A 21,732-nucleotide genomic window follows, 5' to 3' on the forward strand; every position below is an offset into this window, starting at 1 on the left:
GACCCGCTTCTTACGAACGCATCTGCTGTGTGTTGGTTCCTTTTAGGAAGTTGCATCTATGGTTAGATTCAGCGAGGTAGAAACACGTTTCTTCTAAAAGCTGCGTTTGGACATTCCAGAGTGGATGGGAGAACAGGCTGTAAAGAGAAATACCTTGCTCTAAAACCAAAACGGAGCTATCTAGCAGAATGGTTGTCAATGTGTGTATTCAACTTCCAGAGTTAAACTGATGTGTGTTTCCAGCAGTTCAGAAACCCTTTCCTGGGAGAATGTAGAAACAGTCATTTCCAGCCCTAGAGACGCATATAAGAGTTAGCAGTAAGAATGCGTTTAAAACACAGAAGACCCGCTTCTTACGAACTCATCTGCTGTGTGTTGGTTCCTTTTAGGAAGTTGCATCTATGGTTAGATTCAGCGAGGTAGGAACACGTTTCTTCTAAAAGCTGCGTTTGGACATTCCAGAGTGGATGGGAGAACAGGCTGTAAAGAGAAATACCTTGCTCTAAAACCAAAACGGAGCTATCTAGCAGAATGGTTGTCAATGTGTTTATTCAACTTCCTGAGTTAAACTGATGTGTGTTTGCAGCAGTTCAGAAACCATTTCCTGGGAGAATGTAGAAACAGTCATTTCCAGCCCTAGAGACGCATATAAGAGTTTGCAGTAAGAATGCGTTTAAAACACAGAAGACCCGCTTCTTACGAACTCATCTGCTGTGTGTTGGTTCCTTTTAGGAAGTTGCATCTATGGTTAGATTCAGCGAGGTAGAAACACGTTTCTTCTAAAAGCTGCGTTTGGACATTCCAGAGTGGATGGGAGAACAGGCTGTAAAGAGAAATACCTTGCTCTAAAACCAAAACGGATCTATCTAGCAGAATGGTTGTCAATGTGTGTATTCAACTTCCAGAGTTAAACTGATGTGTGTTTGCAGCAGTTCAGAAACCCTTTCCTGGGAGAATGTAGAAACAGTCATTTCCAGCCCTAGAGACGCATATAAGAGTTTGCATTAAGAATGCGTTTAAAACACAGAAGACCCGTTTCCTGCGAACTCATCTGCTGTGTGTTGGTTCCTTTTAGGAAGTTGCATCTATGGTTAGATTCAGCGAGGTAGGAACACGTTTCTTCTAAAAGCTGTGTTTGGACATTCCAGAGTGGATGGGAGAACAGGCTGTAAAGAGAAATACCTTGCTCTAAAACCAAAACGGAGCTATCTAGCAGAATGGTTGTCAATGTGTGTATTCAACTTCCAGAGTTAAACTGATGTGTGTTTGCAGCAGTTCAGAAACCCTTTCCTGGGAGAATGTAGAACCAGTCATTTCCAGCCCTAGAGACGCATATAAGAGTTAGCAGTAAGAATGCGTTTAAAACACAGAAGACCCACTTCTTACGAACTCATCTGCTGTGTGTTGGTTCCTTCTGGGAAGTTACAATTATGGTTAGATTCAGCGAGGTAGAAACACGTTTCTTCTAAAAGCTGCGTTTGGACATTTCAGAGTGGATGGGAGAACAGGCTGTAAAGAGAAATACCTTGCTCTAAAACCAAAACGGAGCTATCTAGCAGAATGGTTGTCAATGTGTGTATTCAACTTCCAGAGTTAAACTGATGTGTGTTTGCAGCAGTTCAGAAACCCTTTCCTGGGAGAATGTAGAAACAGTCATTTCCAGCCCTAGAGACGCATATAAGAGTTTGCAGTAAGAATGCGTTTAAAACACAGAAGACCCGCTTCTTACGAACTCATCTGCTGTGTGTTGGTTCCTTTTAGGAAGTTGCATCTATGGTTAGATTCAGCGAGGTAGGAACACGTTTCTTCTAAAAGCTGCGTTTGGACATTCCAGAGTGGATGGGAGAACAGGCTGTAAAGAGAAATACCTTGCTCTAAAACCAAAACGGAGCTATCTATCAGAATGGTTGTCAATGTGTGTATTCAACTTCCAGAGTTAAACTGATGTGTGTTTGCAGCAGTTCAGAAACCCTTTCCTGGGAGAATGTAGAAACAGTCATTTCCAGCCCTAGAGACGCATATAAGAGTTAGCAGTAAGAATGCGTTTAAAACAGAGAAGACCCGCTTCTTACGAACTCATCTGCTGTGTGTTGGTTCCTTCTGGGAAGTTACATCTATGGTTAGATTCAGCGAGGTAGAAACACGTTTCTTCTAAAAGCTGCGTTTGGACATTTCAGAGTGGATGGGAGAACAGGCTGTAAAGAGAAATACCTTGCTCTAAAACCAAAACGGAGCTATCTAGCAGAATGGTTGTCAATGTGTGTATTCAACTTCCAGAGTTAAACTGATGTGTGTTTGCAGCAGTTCAGAAACCCTTTCCTGGGAGAATGTAGAAACAGTCATTTCCAGCCCTAGAGACGCATATAAGAGTTTGCAGTAAGAATGCGTTTAAAACACAGAAGACCCGCTTCTTACGAACGCATCTGCTGTGTGTTGGTTCCTTTTAGGAAGTTGCATCTATGGTTAGATTCAGCGAGGTAGAAACACGTTTCTTCTAAAAGCTGCGTTTGGACATTCCAGAGTGGATGGGAGAACAGGCTGTAAAGAGAAATACCTTGCTCTAAAACCAAAACGGAGCTATCTAGCAGAATGGTTGTCAATGTGTGTATTCAACTTCCAGAGTTAAACTGATGTGTGTTTCCAGCAGTTCAGAAACCCTTTCCTGGGAGAATGTAGAAACAGTCATTTCCAGCCCTAGAGACGCATATAAGAGTTTGCAGTAAGAATGCGTTTAAAACACAGAAGACCCGCTTCTTACGAACTCATCTGCTGTGTGTTGGTTCCTTTTAGGAAGTTGCATCTATGGTTAGATTCAGCGAGGTAGAAACACGTTTCTTCTAAAAGCTGCGTTTGGACATTCCAGAGTGGATGGGAGAACAGGCTGTAAAGGGAAATACCTTGCTCTAAAACCAAAACGGAGCTATCTAGCAGAATGGTTGTCAATGTGTGTATTCAACTTCCAGAGTTAAACTGATGTGTGTTTCCAGCAGTTCAGAAACCCTTTCCTGGGAGAATGTAGAAACAGTCATTTCCAGCCCTAGAGACGCATATAAGAGTTAGCAGTAAGAATGCGTTTAAAACACAGAAGACCCGCTTCTTACGAACTCATCTGCTGTGTGTTGGTTCCTTTTAGGAAGTTGCATCTATGGTTAGATTCAGCGAGGTAGGAACACGTTTCTTCTAAAAGCTGCGTTTGGACATTCCAGAGTGGATGGGAGAACAGGCTGTAAAGAGAAATACCTTGCTCTAAAACCAAAACGGAGCTATCTAGCAGAATGGTTGTCAATGTGTGTATTCAACTTCCAGAGTTAAACTGACGTGTGTTTGCAGCAGTTCAGAAACCCTTTCCTGGGAGATTGTAGAAACAGTCATTTCCAGCCCAAGAGACGCATATAAGAGTTAGCAGTAAGAATGCGTTTAAAACACAGAAGACCCGCTTCTTACGAACTCATCTGCTGTGTGTTGGTTCCCTTTAGGAAGTTGCATCTATGGTTAGATTCAGCGAGGTAGGAACACGTTTCTTCTAAAAGCTGCGTTCGGACATTCCAGAGTGGATGGGAGAACAGGCTGTAAAGAGAAATACCTTGCTCTAAAACCAAAACGGAGCTATCTAGCAGAATGGTTGTCAATGTGTGTATTCAACTTCCAGAGTTAAACTGATGTGTGTTTGCAGCAGTTCAGAAACCCTTTCCTGGGAGAATGTAGAAACAGTCATTTCCAGCCCTAGAGACGCATATAAGAGTTAGCAGTAAGAATGCGTTTAAAACAGAGAAGACCCGCTTCTTACGAACTCATCTGCTGTGTGTTGGTTCCTTCTGGGAAGTTACATCTATGGTTAGATTCAGCGAGGTAGAAACACGTTTCTTCTAAAAGCTGCGTTTGGACATTTCAGAGTGGATGGGAGAACAGGCTGTAAAGAGAAATACCTTGCTCTAAAACCAAAACGGAGCTATCTAGCAGAATGGTTGTCAATGTGTGTATTCAACTTCCAGAGTTAAACTGATGTGTGTTTGCAGCAGTTCAGAAACCCTTTCCTGGGAGAATGTAGAAACAGTCATTTCCAGCCCTAGAGACGCATATAAGATTTTGCAGTAAGAATGCGTTTAAAACACAGAAGACCCGCTTCTTACGAACTCATCTGCTGTGTGTTGGTTCCTTTTAGGAAGTTGCATCTATGTTTAGATTCAGCGAGGTAGGAACACGTTTCTTCTAAAAGCTGCGTTTGGACATTCCAGAGTGGATGGGAGAAGAGGCTGTAAAGAGAAATACCTTGCTCTAAAACCAAAACGGAGCTATCTAGCAGAATGGTTGTCAATGTGTGTATTCAACTTCCAGAGTTTAACTGATGTGTGTTTGCAGCAGTTCAGAAACCCTTTCCTGGGAGAATGTAGAAACAGTCATTTCCAGCCCTAGAGACGCATATAAGAGTTTGCAGTAAGAATGCGTTTAAAACACAGAAGACCCGCTTCTTACGAACGCATCTGCTGTGTGTTGGTTCCTTTTAGGAAGTTGCATCTATGGTTAGATTCAGCGAGGTAGAAACACGTTTCTTCTAAAAGCTGCGTTTGGACATTCCAGAGTGGATGGGAGAACAGGCTGTAAAGAGAAATACCTTGCTCTAAAACCAAAACGGAGCTATCTAGCAGAATGGTTGTCAATGTGTGTATTCAACTTCCAGAGTTAAACTGATGTGTGTTTCCAGCAGTTCAGAAACCCTTTCCTGGGAGAATGTAGAAACAGTCATTTCCAGCCCTAGAGACGCATATAAGAGTTAGCAGTAAGAATGCGTTTAAAACACAGAAGACCCGCTTCTTACGAACTCATCTGCTGTGTGTTGGTTCCTTTTAGGAAGTTGCATCTATGGTTCGATTCAGCGAGGTAGGAACACGTTTCTTCTAAAAGCTGCGTTTGGACATTCCAGAGTGGATGGGAGAACAGGCTGTAAAGAGAAATACCTTGCTCTAAAACCAAAACGGAGCTATCTAGCAGAATGGTTGTCAATGTGTGTATTCAACTTCCAGAGTTAAACTGATGTGTGTTTGCAGCAGTTCAGAAACCCTTTCCTGGGAGAATGTAGAAACAGTCATTTCCAGCCCTAGAGACGCATATAAGAGTTTGCAGTAAGAATGCGTTTAAAACACAGAAGACCCGCTTCTTGCGAACTCATCTGCTGTGTGTTGGTTCCTTTTAGGAAGTTGCATCTATGGTTAGATTCAGCGAGGTAGGAACACGTTTCTTCTAAAAGCTGCGTTTGGACATTCCAGAGTGGATGGGAGAACAGGCTGTAAAGAGAAATACCTTGCTCTAAAACCAAAACGGAGCTATCTAGCAGAATGGTTGTCAATGTGTTTATTCAACTTCCAGAGTTAAACTGATGTGTGTTTGCAGCAGTTCAGAAACCATTTCCTGGGAGAATGTAGAAACAGTCATTTCCAGCCCTAGAGACGCATATAAGAGTTTGCAGTAAGAATGCGTTTAAAACACAGAAGACCCGCTTCTTACGAACTCATCTGCTGTGTGTTGGTTCCTTTTAGGAAGTTGCATCTATGGTTAGATTCAGCGAGGTAGAAACACGTTTCTTCTAAAAGCTGCGTTTGGACATTCCAGAGTGGATGGGAGAAGAGGCTGTAAAGAGAAATACCTTGCTCTAAAACCAAAACGGAGCTATCTAGCAGAATGGTTGTCAATGTGTGTATTCAACTTCCAGAGTTAAACTGATGTGTGTTTGCAGCAGTTCAGAAACCCTTTCCTGGGAGAATGTAGAAACAGTCATTTCCAGCCCTAGAGACGCATATAAGAGTTAGCAGTAAGAATGCGTTTAAAACACAGAAGACCCGCTTCTTACGAACTCATCTGCTGTGTGTTGGTTCCTTTTAGGAAGTTGCATCTATGGTTAGATTCAGCGAGGTAGGAACACGTTTCTTCTAAAAGCTGCGTTTGGACATTCCAGAGTGGATGGGAGAACAGGCTGTAAAGAGAAATACCTTGCTCTAAAACCAAAACGGAGCTATCTAGCAGAATGGTTGTCAATGTGTTTATTCAACTTCCTGAGTTAAACTGATGTGTGTTTGCAGCAGTTCAGAAACCCTTTCCTGGGAGAATGTAGAAACAGTCATTTCCAGCCCTAGAGACGCATATAAGAGTTTGCAGTAAGAATGCGTTTAAAACACAGAAGACCCGCTTCTTACGAACTCATCTGCTGTGTGTTGGTTCCTTTTAGGAAGTTGCATCTATGGTTAGATTCAGCGAGGTAGAAACACGTTTCTTCTAAAAGCTGCGTTTGGACATTCCAGAGTGGATGGGAGAACAGGCTGTAAAGAGAAATACCTTGCTCTAAAACCAAAACGGATCTATCTAGCAGAATGGTTGTCAATGTGTGTATTCAACTTCCAGAGTTAAACTGATGTGTGTTTGCAGCAGTTCAGAAACCCTTTCCTGGGAGAATGTAGAAACAGTCATTTCCAGCCCTAGAGACGCATATAAGAGTTTGCATTAAGAATGCGTTTAAAACACAGAAGACCCGTTTCCTGCGAACTCATCTGCTGTGTGTTGGTTCCTTTTAGGAAGTTGCATCTATGGTTAGATTCAGCGAGGTAGGAACACGTTTCTTCTAAAAGCTGTGTTTGGACATTCCAGAGTGGATGGGAGAACAGGCTGTAAAGAGAAATACCTTGCTCTAAAACCAAAACGGAGCTATCTAGCAGAATGGTTGTCAATGTGTGTATTCAACTTCCAGAGTTAAACTGATGTGTGCTTGCAGCAGTTCAGAAACCCTTTCCTGGGAGAATGTAGAACCAGTCATTTCCAGCCCTAGAGACGCATATAAGAGTTAGCAGTAAGAATGCGTTTAAAACACAGAAGACCCACTTCTTACGAACTCATCTGCTGTGTGTTGGTTCCTTCTGGGAAGTTACAATTATGGTTAGATTCAGCGAGGTAGAAACACGTTTCTTCTAAAAGCTGCGTTTGGACATTTCAGAGTGGATGGGAGAACAGGCTGTAAAGAGAAATACCTTGCTCTAAAACCAAAACGGAGCTATCTAGCAGAATGGTTGTCAATGTGTGTATTCAACTTCCAGAGTTAAACTGATGTGTGTTTGCAGCAGTTCAGAAACCCTTTCCTGGGAGAATGTAGAAACAGTCATTTCCAGCCCTAGAGACGCATATAAGAGTTTGCAGTAAGAATGCGTTTAAAACACAGAAGACCCGCTTCTTACGAACTCATCTGCTGTGTGTTGGTTCCTTTTAGGAAGTTGCATCTATGGTTAGATTCAGCGAGGTAGGAACACGTTTCTTCTAAAAGCTGCGTTTGGACATTCCAGAGTGGATGGGAGAACAGGCTGTAAAGAGAAATACCTTGCTCTAAAACCAAAACGGAGCTATCTATCAGAATGGTTGAAAATGTGTGTATTCAACTTCCAGAGTTAAACTGATGTGTGTTTGCAGCAGTTCAGAAACCCTTTCCTGGGAGAATGTAGAAACAGTCATTTCCAGCCCTAGAGACGCATATAAGAGTTAGCAGTAAGAATGCGTTTAAAACAGAGAAGACCCGCTTCTTACGAACTCATCTGCTGTGTGTTGGTTCCTTCTGGGAAGTTACATCTATGGTTAGATTCAGCGAGGTAGAAACACGTTTCTTCTAAAAGCTGCGTTTGGACATTTCAGAGTGGATGGGAGAACAGGCTGTAAAGAGAAATACCTTGCTCTAAAACCAAAACGGAGCTATCTAGCAGAATGGTTGTCAATGTGTGTATTCAACTTCCAGAGTTAAACTGATGTGTGTTTGCAGCAGTTCAGAAACCCTTTCCTGGGAGAATGTAGAAACAGTCATTTCCAGCCCTAGAGACGCATATAAGAGTTTGCAGTAAGAATGCGTTTAAAACACAGAAGACCCGCTTCTTACGAACGCATCTGCTGTGTGTTGGTTCCTTTTAGGAAGTTGCATCTATGGTTAGATTCAGCGAGGTAGAAACACGTTTCTTCTAAAAGCTGCGTTTGGACATTCCAGAGTGGATGGGAGAACAGGCTGTAAAGAGAAATACCTTGCTCTAAAACCAAAACGGAGCTATCTAGCAGAATGGTTGTCAATGTGTGTATTCAACTTCCAGAGTTAAACTGATGTGTGTTTCCAGCAGTTCAGAAACCCTTTCCTGGGAGAATGTAGAAACAGTCATTTCCAGCCCTAGAGACGCATATAAGAGTTAGCAGTAAGAATGCGTTTAAAACACAGAAGACCCGCTTCTTACGAACTCATCTGCTGTGTGTTGGTTCCTTTTAGGAAGTTGCATCTATGGTTAGATTCAGCGAGGTAGGAACACGTTTCTTCTAAAAGCTGCGTTTGGACATTCCAGAGTGGATGGGAGAACAGGCTGTAAAGAGAAATACCTTGCTCTAAAACCAAAACGGAGCTATCTAGCAGAATGGTTGTCAATGTGTTTATTCAACTTCCTGAGTTAAACTGATGTGTGTTTGCAGCAGTTCAGAAACCATTTCCTGGGAGAATGTAGAAACAGTCATTTCCAGCCCTAGAGACGCATATAAGAGTTTGCAGTAAGAATGCGTTTAAAACACAGAAGACCCGCTTCTTACGAACTCATCTGCTGTGTGTTGGTTCCTTTTAGGAAGTTGCATCTATGGTTAGATTCAGCGAGGTAGAAACACGTTTCTTCTAAAAGCTGCGTTTGGACATTCCAGAGTGGATGGGAGAACAGGCTGTAAAGAGAAATACCTTGCTCTAAAACCAAAACGGATCTATCTAGCAGAATGGTTGTCAATGTGTGTATTCAACTTCCAGAGTTAAACTGATGTGTGTTTGCAGCAGTTCAGAAACCCTTTCCTGGGAGAATGTAGAAACAGTCATTTCCAGCCCTAGAGACGCATATAAGAGTTTGCATTAAGAATGCGTTTAAAACACAGAAGACCCGTTTCCTGCGAACTCATCTGCTGTGTGTTGGTTCCTTTTAGGAAGTTGCATCTATGGTTAGATTCAGCGAGGTAGGAACACGTTTCTTCTAAAAGCTGTGTTTGGACATTCCAGAGTGGATGGGAGAACAGGCTGTAAAGAGAAATACCTTGCTCTAAAACCAAAACGGAGCTATCTAGCAGAATGGTTGTCAATGTGTGTATTCAACTTCCAGAGTTAAACTGATGTGTGTTTGCAGCAGTTCAGAAACCCTTTCCTGGGAGAATGTAGAACCAGTCATTTCCAGCCCTAGAGACGCATATAAGAGTTAGCAGTAAGAATGCGTTTAAAACACAGAAGACCCACTTCTTACGAACTCATCTGCTGTGTGTTGGTTCCTTCTGGGAAGTTACAATTATGGTTAGATTCAGCGAGGTAGAAACACGTTTCTTCTAAAAGCTGCGTTTGGACATTTCAGAGTGGATGGGAGAACAGGCTGTAAAGAGAAATACCTTGCTCTAAAACCAAAACGGAGCTATCTAGCAGAATGGTTGTCAATGTGTGTATTCAACTTCCAGAGTTAAACTGATGTGTGTTTGCAGCAGTTCAGAAACCCTTTCCTGGGAGAATGTAGAAACAGTCATTTCCAGCCCTAGAGACGCATATAAGAGTTTGCAGTAAGAATGCGTTTAAAACACAGAAGACCCGCTTCTTACGAACTCATCTGCTGTGTGTTGGTTCCTTTTAGGAAGTTGCATCTATGGTTAGATTCAGCGAGGTAGGAACACGTTTCTTCTAAAAGCTGCGTTTGGACATTCCAGAGTGGATGGGAGAACAGGCTGTAAAGAGAAATACCTTGCTCTAAAACCAAAACGGAGCTATCTATCAGAATGGTTGTCAATGTGTGTATTCAACTTCCAGAGTTAAACTGATGTGTGTTTGCAGCAGTTCAGAAACCCTTTCCTGGGAGAATGTAGAAACAGTCATTTCCAGCCCTAGAGACGCATATAAGAGTTAGCAGTAAGAATGCGTTTAAAACAGAGAAGACCCGCTTCTTACGAACTCATCTGCTGTGTGTTGGTTCCTTCTGGGAAGTTACATCTATGGTTAGATTCAGCGAGGTAGAAACACGTTTCTTCTAAAAGCTGCGTTTGGACATTTCAGAGTGGATGGGAGAACAGGCTGTAAAGAGAAATACCTTGCTCTAAAACCAAAACGGAGCTATCTAGCAGAATGGTTGTCAATGTGTGTATTCAACTTCCAGAGTTAAACTGATGTGTGTTTGCAGCAGTTCAGAAACCCTTTCCTGGGAGAATGTAGAAACAGTCATTTCCAGCCCTAGAGACGCATATAAGAGTTTGCAGTAAGAATGCGTTTAAAACACAGAAGACCCGCTTCTTACGAACGCATCTGCTGTGTGTTGGTTCCTTTTAGGAAGTTGCATCTATGGTTAGATTCAGCGAGGTAGAAACACGTTTCTTCTAAAAGCTGCGTTTGGACATTCCAGAGTGGATGGGAGAACAGGCTGTAAAGAGAAATACCTTGCTCTAAAACCAAAACGGAGCTATCTAGCAGAATGGTTGTCAATGTGTGTATTCAACTTCCAGAGTTAAACTGATGTGTGTTTCCAGCAGTTCAGAAACCCTTTCCTGGGAGAATGTAGAAACAGTCATTTCCAGCCCTAGAGACGCATATAAGAGTTAGCAGTAAGAATGCGTTTAAAACACAGAAGACCCGCTTCTTACGAACTCATCTGCTGTGTGTTGGTTCCTTTTAGGAAGTTGCATCTATGGTTAGATTCAGCGAGGTAGGAACACGTTTCTTCTAAAAGCTGCGTTTGGACATTCCAGAGTGGATGGGAGAACAGGCTGTAAAGAGAAATACCTTGCTCTAAAACCAAAACGGAGCTATCTAGCAGAATGGTTGTCAATGTGTGTATTCAACTTCCAGAGTTAAACTGATGTGTGTTTGCAGCAGTTCAGAAACCCTTTCCTGGGAGAATGTAGAAACAGTCATTTCCAGCCCTAGAGACGCATATAAGAGTTTGCAGTAAGAATGCGTTTAAAACACAGAAGACCCGCTTCTTGCGAACTCATCTGCTGTGTGTTGGTTCCTTTTAGGAAGTTGCATCTATGGTTAGATTCAGCGAGGTAGGAACACGTTTCTTCTAAAAGCTGCGTTTGGACATTCCAGAGTGGATGGGAGAACAGGCTGTAAAGAGAAATACCTTGCTCTAAAACCAAAACGGAGCTATCTAGCAGAATGGTTGTCAATGTGTTTATTCAACTTCCAGAGTTAAACTGATGTGTGTTTGCAGCAGTTCAGAAACCATTTCCTGGGAGAATGTAGAAACAGTCATTTCCAGCCCTAGAGACGCATATAAGAGTTTGCAGTAAGAATGCGTTTAAAACACAGAAGACCCGCTTCTTACGAACTCATCTGCTGTGTGTTGGTTCCTTTTAGGAAGTTGCATCTATGGTTAGATTCAGCGAGGTAGAAACACGTTTCTTCTAAAAGCTGCGTTTGGACATTCCAGAGTGGATGGGAGAAGAGGCTGTAAAGAGAAATACCTTGCTCTAAAACCAAAACGGAGCTATCTAGCAGAATGGTTGTCAATGTGTGTATTCAACTTCCAGAGTTAAACTGATGTGTGTTTGCAGCAGTTCAGAAACCCTTTCCTGGGAGAATGTAGAAACAGTCATTTCCAGCCCTAGAGACGCATATAAGAGTTAGCAGTAAGAATGCGTTTAAAACACAGAAGACCCGCTTCTTACGAACTCATCTGCTGTGTGTTGGTTCCTTTTAGGAAGTTGCATCTATGGTTAGATTCAGCGAGGTAGGAACACGTTTCTTCTAAAAGCTGCGTTTGGACATTCCAGAGTGGATGGGAGAACAGGCTGTAAAGAGAAATACCTTGCTCTAAAACCAAAACGGAGCTATCTAGCAGAATGGTTGTCAATGTGTTTATTCAACTTCCTGAGTTAAACTGATGTGTGTTTGCAGCAGTTCAGAAACCATTTCCTGGGAGAATGTAGAAACAGTCATTTCCAGCCCTAGAGACGCATATAAGAGTTTGCAGTAAGAATGCGTTTAAAACACAGAAGACCCGCTTCTTACGAACTCATCTGCTGTGTGTTGGTTCCTTTTAGGAAGTTGCATCTATGGTTAGATTCAGCGAGGTAGAAACACGTTTCTTCTAAAAGCTGCGTTTGGACATTCCAGAGTGGATGGGAGAACAGGCTGTAAAGAGAAATACCTTGCTCTAAAACCAAAACGGATCTATCTAGTAGAATGGTTGTCAATGTGTGTATTCAACTTCCAGAGTTAAACTGATGTGTGTTTGCAGCAGTTCAGAAACCCTTTCCTGGGAGAATGTAGAAACAGTCATTTCCAGCCCTAGAGACGCATATAAGAGTTTGCATTAAGAATGCGTTTAAAACACAGAAGACCCGTTTCCTGCGAACTCATCTGCTGTGTGTTGGTTCCTTTTAGGAAGTTGCATCTATGGTTAGATTCAGCGAGGTAGGAACACGTTTCTTCTAAAAGCTGTGTTTGGACATTCCAGAGTGGATGGGAGAACAGGCTGTAAAGAGAAATACCTTGCTCTAAAACCAAAACGGAGCTATCTAGCAGAATGGTTGTCAATGTGTGTATTCAACTTCCAGAGTTAAACTGATGTGTGTTTGCAGCAGTTCAGAAACCCTTTCCTGGGAGAATGTGGAACCAGTCATTTCCAGCCCTAGAGACGCATATAAGAGTTAGCAGTAAGAATGCGTTTAAAACACAGAAGACCCACTTCTTACGAACTCATCTGCTGTGTGTTGGTTCCTTCTGGGAAGTTACATTTATGGTTAGATTCAGCGAGGTAGAAACACGTTTCTTCTAAAAGCTGCGTTTGGACATTTCAGAGTGGATGGGAGAACAGGCTGTAAAGAGAAATACCTTGCTCTAAAACCAAAACGGAGCTATCTAGCAGAATGGTTGTCAATGTGTGTATTCAACTTCCAGAGTTAAACTGATGTGTGTTTGCAGCAGTTCAGAAACCCTTTCCTGGGAGAATGTAGAAACAGTCATTTCCAGCCCTAGAGACGCATATAAGAGTTTGCAGTAAGAATGCGTTTAAAACACAGAAGACCCGCTTCTTACGAACTCATCTGCTGTGTGTTGGTTCCTTTTAGGAAGTTGCATCTATGGTTAGATTCAGCGAGGTAGGAACACGTTTCTTCTAAAAGCTGCGTTTGGACATTCCAGAGTGGATGGGAGAACAGGCTGTAAAGAGAAATACCTTGCTCTAAAACCAAAACGGAGCTATCTAGCAGAATGGTTGTCAATGTGTGTATTCAACTTCCAGAGTTAAACTGATGTGTGTTTGCAGCAGTTCAGAAACCCTTTCCTGGGAGAATGTAGAAACAGTCATTTCCAGCCCTAGAGACGCATATAAGAGTTTGCAGTAAGAATGCGTTTAAAACACAGAAGACCCGCTTCTTGCGAACTCATCTGCTGTGTGTTGGTTCCTTTTAGGAAGTTGCATCTATGGTTAGATTCAGCGAGGTAGGAACACGTTTCTTCTAAAAGCTGCGTTTGGACATTCCAGAGTGGATGGGAGAACAGGCTGTAAAGAGAAATACCTTGCTCTAAAACCAAAACGGAGCTATCTAGCAGAATGGTTGTCAATGTGTGTATTCAACTTCCAGAGTTAAACTGATGTGTGTTTGCAGCAGTTCAGAAACCCTTTCCTGGGAGAATGTAGAAACAGTCATTTCCAGCCCTAGAGACGCATATAAGAGTTAGCAGTAAGAATGCGTTTAAAACACAGAAGACCCGCTTCTTACGAACTCATCTGCTGTGTGTTGATTCCTTTTAGGAAGTTGCATCTATGTTTAGATTCAGGGAGGTAGGAACACGTTTCTTCTAACAGCTGCGTTTGGACATTCCAGAGTGGAAGGGAGAACAGGCTGTAAAGAGAAATACCTTGCTCTAAAACCAAAACGGAGCTATCTAGCAGAATGGTTGTCAATGTGTGTATTCAACTTCCAGAGTTAAACTGACGTGTGTTTGCAGCAGTTCAGAAACCCTTTCCTGGGAGATTGTAGAAACAGTCATTTCCAGCCCAAGAGACGCATATAAGTGTTTGCAGTAAGATGCGTTTAAAACACAGAAGACCCGCTTCTTACGAACTCATCTGCTGTGTGTTGGTTCCTTTTAGGAAGTTGCATCTATGGTTAGATTCAGCTTGGTAGAAACACGTTTCTTCTAAAAGCTGCGTTTGGACATTCCAGAGTGGATGGGAGAACAGGCTGTAAAGAGAAATACCTTGCTCTAAAACCAAAACGGAGCTATCTGGCAGAATGGTTGTCAATGTGTGTATTCAACTTCCAGTGTTTAAATGATGTGTTTTTGCAGCAGTTCAGAAACCCTTTCCTGGGAGAATGTAGAAACAGTCATTTCCAGCCCTAGAGACGCATATAAGAGTTTGCAGTAAGAATGCGTTTAAAACACAGAAGACCCGCTTCTTACGAACTCATCTGCTGTGTGTTGGTTCCTTTTAGGAAGTTGCATCTATGGTTAGATTCAGCGAGGTAGGAACACATTTCTTCTAAAAGCTGCGTTTGGACATTCCAGAGTGGATGGGAGAACAGGCTGTAAAGAGAAATACCTTGCTCTAAAACCAAAACGGAGCTATCTAGCAGAATGGTTGTCAATGTGTGTATTCAACTTCCAGAGTTAAACGGATGTGTGTTTGCAGCAGTTCAGAAACCCTTTCCTGGGAGAATGTAGACACAGTCATTTCCAGCCCTAGAGACGCATATAAGAGTTTGCAGTAAGAATGCGTTTAAAACACAGAAGACCCGCTTCTTACGAACTCATCTGCTGTGTGTTGGTTCCTTTTAGGAAGTTGCATGTATGGTTAGATTCAGCGAGGTAGGAACACGTTTCTTCTAAAAGCTGCGTTTGGACATTCCAGAGTGGATGGGAGAACAGGCTGTAAAGAGAAATACCTTGCTCTAAAACCAAAACGGAGCTATCTAGCAGAATGGTTGTAATGTGTGTATTCAACTTCCTGAGTTAAACTGATGTGTGTTTGCAGCAGTTCAGAAACCCTTTCCTGGGAGAATGTGGAAACAGTCATTTCCAGCCCTAGAGACGAATATAAGAGTTTGCAGTAAGAATGCGTTTAAAACACAGAAGACTCGCTTCTTACGAACTCATCTGCTGTGTGTTGGTTCCTTTTAGGAAGTTGCATCTATGGTTAGATTCAGCGAGGTAGAAACACGTTTCTTCTAAAAGCTGGGTTTGGACATTCCAGAGTGGATGGGAGAACAGGCTGTAAAGAGAAATACCTTGCTCTAAATCCAAAACGGAGCTTTCTAGCAGAATGGTTGTCAATGTGTGTATTCAACTTCCAGAGATAAACTGATGTATGTTTGCCGCAGTTCAGAAACCCTTTCCTGGGAGAATGTAGAAAGAGTCATTTCTAGCCCTAGAGACGCATATAAGAGTTAGCAGTAAGAATGCGTTTAAAACACAGAAGACCCGCTTCTTATGAACTCATCTGCTGTGTGTTGGTTCCTTTTAGGAAGTTGCATCTATGGTTAGATTCAGCGAGGTAGGAACACGTTTCTTCTAAAAGCTGGGTTTGGACATTCCAGAGTGGATGGGAGAACAGGCTGTAAAGAGAAATACCTTGCTCTAAAACCAAAACGGAGCTATCTAGCAGAATGGTTGTCAATGTGTGTATTCAACTTCCAGAGTTAAACTGATGTGTGTTTGCAGCAGTTCAGAAACCCTTTCCTGGGAGAATGTAGAAACAGTCATTTCCAGCCCTAGAGACGCATATAAGAGTTTGCAGTAAGAATGCGTTTAAAACACAGAAGACCCGCTTCATACGAACTCATCTGCTGTGTGTTTGTTCCTTTTAGGAAGTTGCATCTATGGTTATATTCAGCGAGTTAGGAACACGTTTCTTCTAAAAGCTGCGTTTGGACATTCCAGAGTGGATGGGAGAACAGGCTGTAAAGAGAAATACCTTGCTCTAAAACCAAAACGGAGCTATCTAGCAGAATGGTTGTCAATGTGTGTATTCAACTTCCAGAGTTAAACTGATGTGTGTTTGCAGCAGTTCAGAAACCCTTTCCTGGGAGAATGTAGAAACAGTCATTTCCAGCCCTAGAGACGCATATAAGAGTTTGCAGTAAGAATGCGTTTAAAACACAGAAGACCCGCTTCTTACGAACTCATCTGCTGTGTGTTGGTTCCTTTTAGGAAGTTGCATCTATGGTTAGATTCAGCGAGGTACGAACACGTTTCTTCTAAAAGCTGCGTTTGGACATTCCAGAGTGGATGGGAGAACATGCTGTAAAGAGAAATACCTTGCTCTAAAACCAAAACGGAGCTATCTAGCAGAATGGTTGTCAATGTGTGTATTCAACTTCCAGAGTTAAACTGATGTGTGTTTGCAGCTGTTCAGAAACCCTTTCCTGGGAGAATGTAGAAACAGTCATTTCCAGCCCTAGAGACGCCTATAAGAGTTAGCAGTAAGAATGCGTTTAAAACACAGAAGACCCGCTTCTTACGAACTCATCTGCTGTGTGTTGGTTCCTTTTAGGAAGTTGCATCTATGGTTAGATTCAGCGAGGTAGGAACACGTTTCTTCTAAAAGCTGCGTTTGGACATTCCAGAGTGGATGGGAGAACAGGCTGTAAAGAGAAATACCTTGCTCTAAAACCAAAACGGAGCTATCTAGCGGAATGGTTGTCAATGTGTGTATTCAACTTCCTGAGTTAAACTGATGTGTGTTTGCAGCAGTTCAGAAACCCTTTCCTGGGAGAATGTAGAAACAGTCATTTCCAGCCCTAGAGATGCATATAAGAGTTAGCAGTAAGAATGCGTTTAAAACACAGAAGACCCGCTTCTTACGAACTCATCTGCTGTGTGTTGGTTCCTTTTAGGAAGTTGCATCTATGGTTAGATTCAGCGAGGTAGGAACACGTTTCTTCTAAAAGCTGGGTTTGGACATTCCAGAGTGGATGGGAGAACAGGCTGTAAAGAGAAATACCTTGCTCTTAAACCAAAACGGAGCTTTCTAGCAGAATGGTTGTCAATGTGTGTATTCAACTTCCAGAGTTAAACTGATGTGTGTTTGCAGCTTGTTCAGATACCCTTTCTTGGGAGAATGTAGAAACAGTCATTTCCAGCCCTAGAGACGCATATAAGAGTTTACAGTAAGAATGCGTTTAAAACACAGAAGACCCGCTTCTTACGAACTCATCTACTGTGTGTTGGTTCCCTTTAGGAAGTTGCATTTATGGTTAGATTCAGCGAAGTAGGAACACGTTTCTTCTAAAAGCTGTGTTTGGACATTCCAGAGTGGATGGGAGAACAGGCTGAAAAGAGAAACACCTTGCTCTAAAACCAAAACGGAGCTATCTAGCAGAATTGTTGTCAATGTGTGTATTCAACTTCCAGAGTTAAACTGATGTGTGTTTGCAGCGGTTCAGAAACCCTTTCTTGGGAGAATGTAGAAACAGTCATTTCCAGCCCTAGAGACGCATATAATAGTTTGCAGTAAGAATGCGTTTAAAACAAAGAAGACCCGCTTCTTACGAACTCATCTGCTGTGTGTTTGTTCCTTTTAGGAAGTTGCATCTATCGTTAAATTCAGCGAGGTAGAAACACGTTTCTTCTAAAAGCTGCGTTTGGACATTCCAGAGTGGATGGGAGAACAGGCTGTAAAGAAAAATACCTTGCTATATAACCAAAACGGAGCTATCTAGCAGAATGGTTGTCAATGTGTGTATTCAACTTCCAGAGATAAACTGATGTGTGTTTGCAGCAGTTCAGAAACCCTTTTCTGGGAGAATGTAAAAACAGTCATTTCCAGCCCTACAGACGCATATAAGAGTTAGCAGTAAGAATGCGTTTAAAACACAGAAGACCCGCTTCTTACGAACTCATCTGCTGTGTGTTGGTTCCTTTTAGGAAGTTGCATCTATGGTTAGATTCAGCGAGGTAGGAACACGTTTCTTCTAAAAGCTGGGTTTGGACATTCCAGAGTGGATGGGAAAACAGGCTGTAAAGAGAAATACCTTGCTCTAAAACCAAAACGGAGCTATCTAACGGAATGGTTGTCAATGTCTGTATTCAACTTCCTGATTTAAACTGATGTGATTTGCAGCAGTTCAGAAACCCTTTCCTGGGAGAATGTAGAAACAGTCATTTCCAGCCCTAGAGACGCATATAAGAGTTAGCAGTAAGAATGCGTTTAAAACACAGAAGACCCGCTTCTTCCGAACTCATCTGCTGTGTGTTGGTTCCTTTTAGGAAGTTGCATCTATGGTTAGATTCAGCGAGGTAGGAACACGTTTCTTCTAAAAGCTGCGTTTGGACATTCCAGAGTGGATGGGAGAACAGGCTGTAAAGAGAAATACCTTGCTCTAAAACCAAAACGGAGCTATCTAGCAGAATGGTTGTCAATGTGTTTATTCAACTTCCAGAGTTAAACTGATGTGTGTTTGCAGCAGTTCAGAAACCCTTTCCTGGGAGAATGTAGAAACAGTCATTTCCAGCCCTAGAGACGCATATAAGAGTTTGCAGTCAGAATGCGTTTAAAACACAGAAGACCCGCCTCTTACGAAATCATCTGCTGTGTGTTGGTTCCTTTTAGGAAGTTGCATCTATGGTTAGATTCAGCGAGGTAGGAACACGTTTCTTCTAAAAGCTGCGTTTGGACATTCCAGAGTGGATGGGAGAACAGGCTGTAAAGAGAAATACCTTGCTATATAACCAAAACAGAGCTATCTAGCAGAATGGTTGTAAATGTGTGTATTCAACTTCCAGAGTTAAACTGATGTGTGTTTGCAGCTAGTTCAGATACCCTTTCTTGGGAGAATGTAGAAACAGTCATTTCCAGCCCAAGAGACGCATATAAGAGTTTGCAGTAAAAATGTGTTTAAAACATAGAAGACCCGCTTCATACGAACTCATCTGCTGTGTGTTGGTTCCTTTTAGGAAGTTGCTTCTATGGTTACATTCAGCGAGGTAGAAACACGTTTCTTCTAAAAGATGGGTTTGGACATTCCAGAGTGGATGGGAGAACAGGCTGTAAAGAGAAATACCTTGCTCTAAAACCAAAACGGAGCTATCTAGCAGAATGGTTGTCAATGTGTGTATTCAACTTCCTGAGTTAAACTGATGTGTGTTTGCAGCAGTTCAGAAACCCTTTCCTGAGAGAATATAGAAACAGTCATTTCCAGCCCTAGAGACGCATATAAGAGTTAGCAGTAAGAACGCGTTTAAAACACAGAAGACCCGCTTCTTACGAACTCATCTGCTGTGTGTTGGTTCCTTTTAGGAAGTTGCATCTATGGTTAGATTCAGCGAGGTAGGAACACGTTTCTTCTAAAAGCTGCGTTTGGACATTCCAGAGTGGATGGGAGAACAGGCTGTAAAGAGAAATACCTTGCTCTAAAACCAAAACGGAGCTATCTAGCAGAATGGTTGTCAATGTGTGTATTCAACTTCCAGAGTTAAACTGATGTGTGTTTGCAGCAGTTCAGAAACCCTTTCTTGGGAGAATGTAGAAACAGTCATTTCCAGCCCAAGAGACGCATATAATAATTTGCAGTAAGAATGCGTGTAAAACACAGAAGACCCGCTTCTTACGAACTCATCTGCTGTGTGTTTGTTCCTTTTAGGAAGTTGCATCTATGGTTAAATTCAGCGAGGTAGAAACACGTTTCTTCTAAAAGCTGCGTTTGGACATTCCAGAGTGGATGGGAGAACAGGCTGTAAAGAGAAATACCTTGCTATATAACCAAAACGGAGCTATCTAGCAGAATGGTTGTCAATGTGTGTATTCAACTTCAAGAGTTAAACTGATGTATGTTTGCAGCAGTTCAGAAACCCTTTCCTGGGAGAATGTAGAAACAGTCATTTCCAGCCCTAGAGACGCATATAAGAGTTTGCAGTAAGAATGCGTTTAAAACACAGAAGACCCGCTTCTTACGAACTCATCTGCTGTGTGTTGGTTCCTTTTAGGAAGTTGCATCTATGGTTAGATTCAGCGAGGTAGGAACACGTTTCTTCTAAAAGCTGCGTTTGGACATTCCAGAGTGGATGGGAGAACAGGCTGTAAAGAGAAATACCTTGCTCTAAAACCAAAACGGAGCTATCTAGCAGAATGGTTGTCAATGTGTGTATTCAACTTCCAGAGTTAAACTGAGGTGTGTTTGCAGCAGTTCAGAAACCCTTTCCTGGGAGAATGTAGAAACAGTCATTTCCAGCCCTAGAGACGCATATAAGAGTTAGCAGTAAGAATGCGTTTAAAACACAGAAGACCCGCTTCTTACGAACTCATCTGCTGTGTGTTGGTTCCCTTTAGGAAGTTGCATCTATGGTTAGATTCAGCGAGGTAGGAACACGTTTCTTCTAAAAGCTGCGTTTGGACATTCCAGAGTGGATGGGAGAACAGGATGTAAAGAGAAATACCTTGCTCTAAAACCAAAACGGAGCTATCTAGCAGAATGGTTGTCAATGTGTGTATTCAACTTCCAGAGTTAAACTGATGTGTGTTTGCAGCTTGTTCAGATACCCTTTCTTGGGAGAATGTAGAAACAGTCATTTCCAGCCCTAGAGACGCATATAAGAGTTTGCAGTAAGAATGCGTTTAAAACACAGAAGACCCGCTTCTTACGAACTCATCTACTGTGTGTTGGTTCCCTTTAGGAAGTTGCATTTATGGTTAGATTCAGCGAAGTAGGAACACGTTTCTTCTAAAAGCTGTGTTTGGACATTCCAGAGTGGATGGGAGAACAGGCTGTAAAGAGAAACACCTTGCTCTAAAACCAAAACGGAGCTATCTAGCAGAATTGTTGTCAATGTGTGTATTCAACTTCCAGAGTTAAACTGATGTGGGTTTGCAGCGGTTCAGAAACCCTTTCTTGGGAGAATGTAGAAACAGTCATTTCCAGCCCTAGAGACGCATATAATAGTTTGCAGTAAGAATGCGTTTAAAACAAAGAATACCCGCTTCTTACGAACTCATCTGCTGTGTGTTTGTTCCTTTTAGGAAGTTGCATCTATCGTTAAATTCAGCGAGGTAGAAACACGTTTCTTCTAAAAGCTGCGTTTGGACATTCCAGAGTGGATGGGAGAACAGGCTGTAAAGAAAAATACCTTGCTATATAACCAAAACGGAGCTATCTAGCAGAATGGTTGTCAATGTGTGTATTCAACTTCCAGAGTTAAACTGATGTGTGTTTGCAGCAGTTCAGAAACCCTTTTCTGGGAGAATGTAAAAACAGTCATTTCCAGCCCTACAGACGCATATAAGAGTTAGCAGTAAGAATGCGTTTAAACACAGAAGACCCGCTTCTTACGAACTCATCTGCTGTGTGTTGGTTCCTTTTAGGAAGTTGCATCTATGGTTAGATTCAGCGAGGTAGGAACACGTTTCTTCTAAAAGCTGGGTTTGGACATTCCAGAGTGGATGGGAGAACAGGCTGTAAAGAGAAATACCTTGCTCTAAAACCAAAACGGAGCTATCTAGCGGAATGGTTGTCAATGTGTGTATTCAACTTCCTGATTTAAACTGATGTGTGTTTGCAGCAGTTCAGAAACCCTTTCCTGTGAGAATGTAGAAACAGTCATTTCCAGCCCTAGAGAAGCATATAAGAGTTAGCAGTAAGAATGCGTTTAAAACACAGAAGACCCGCTTCTTACGAACTCATCTGCTGTGTGTTGGTTCCTTTTAGGAAGTTGCATCTATGGTTAGATTCAGCGAGGTAGGAACACGTTTCATCTAAAAGCTGCGTTTGGACATTCCAGAGTGG

Source organism: Saimiri boliviensis, chromosome 21, assembly GCF_048565385.1.
Source record: "Saimiri boliviensis isolate mSaiBol1 chromosome 21, mSaiBol1.pri, whole genome shotgun sequence".
NCBI lineage: Eukaryota > Metazoa > Chordata > Mammalia > Primates > Cebidae > Saimiri > Saimiri boliviensis.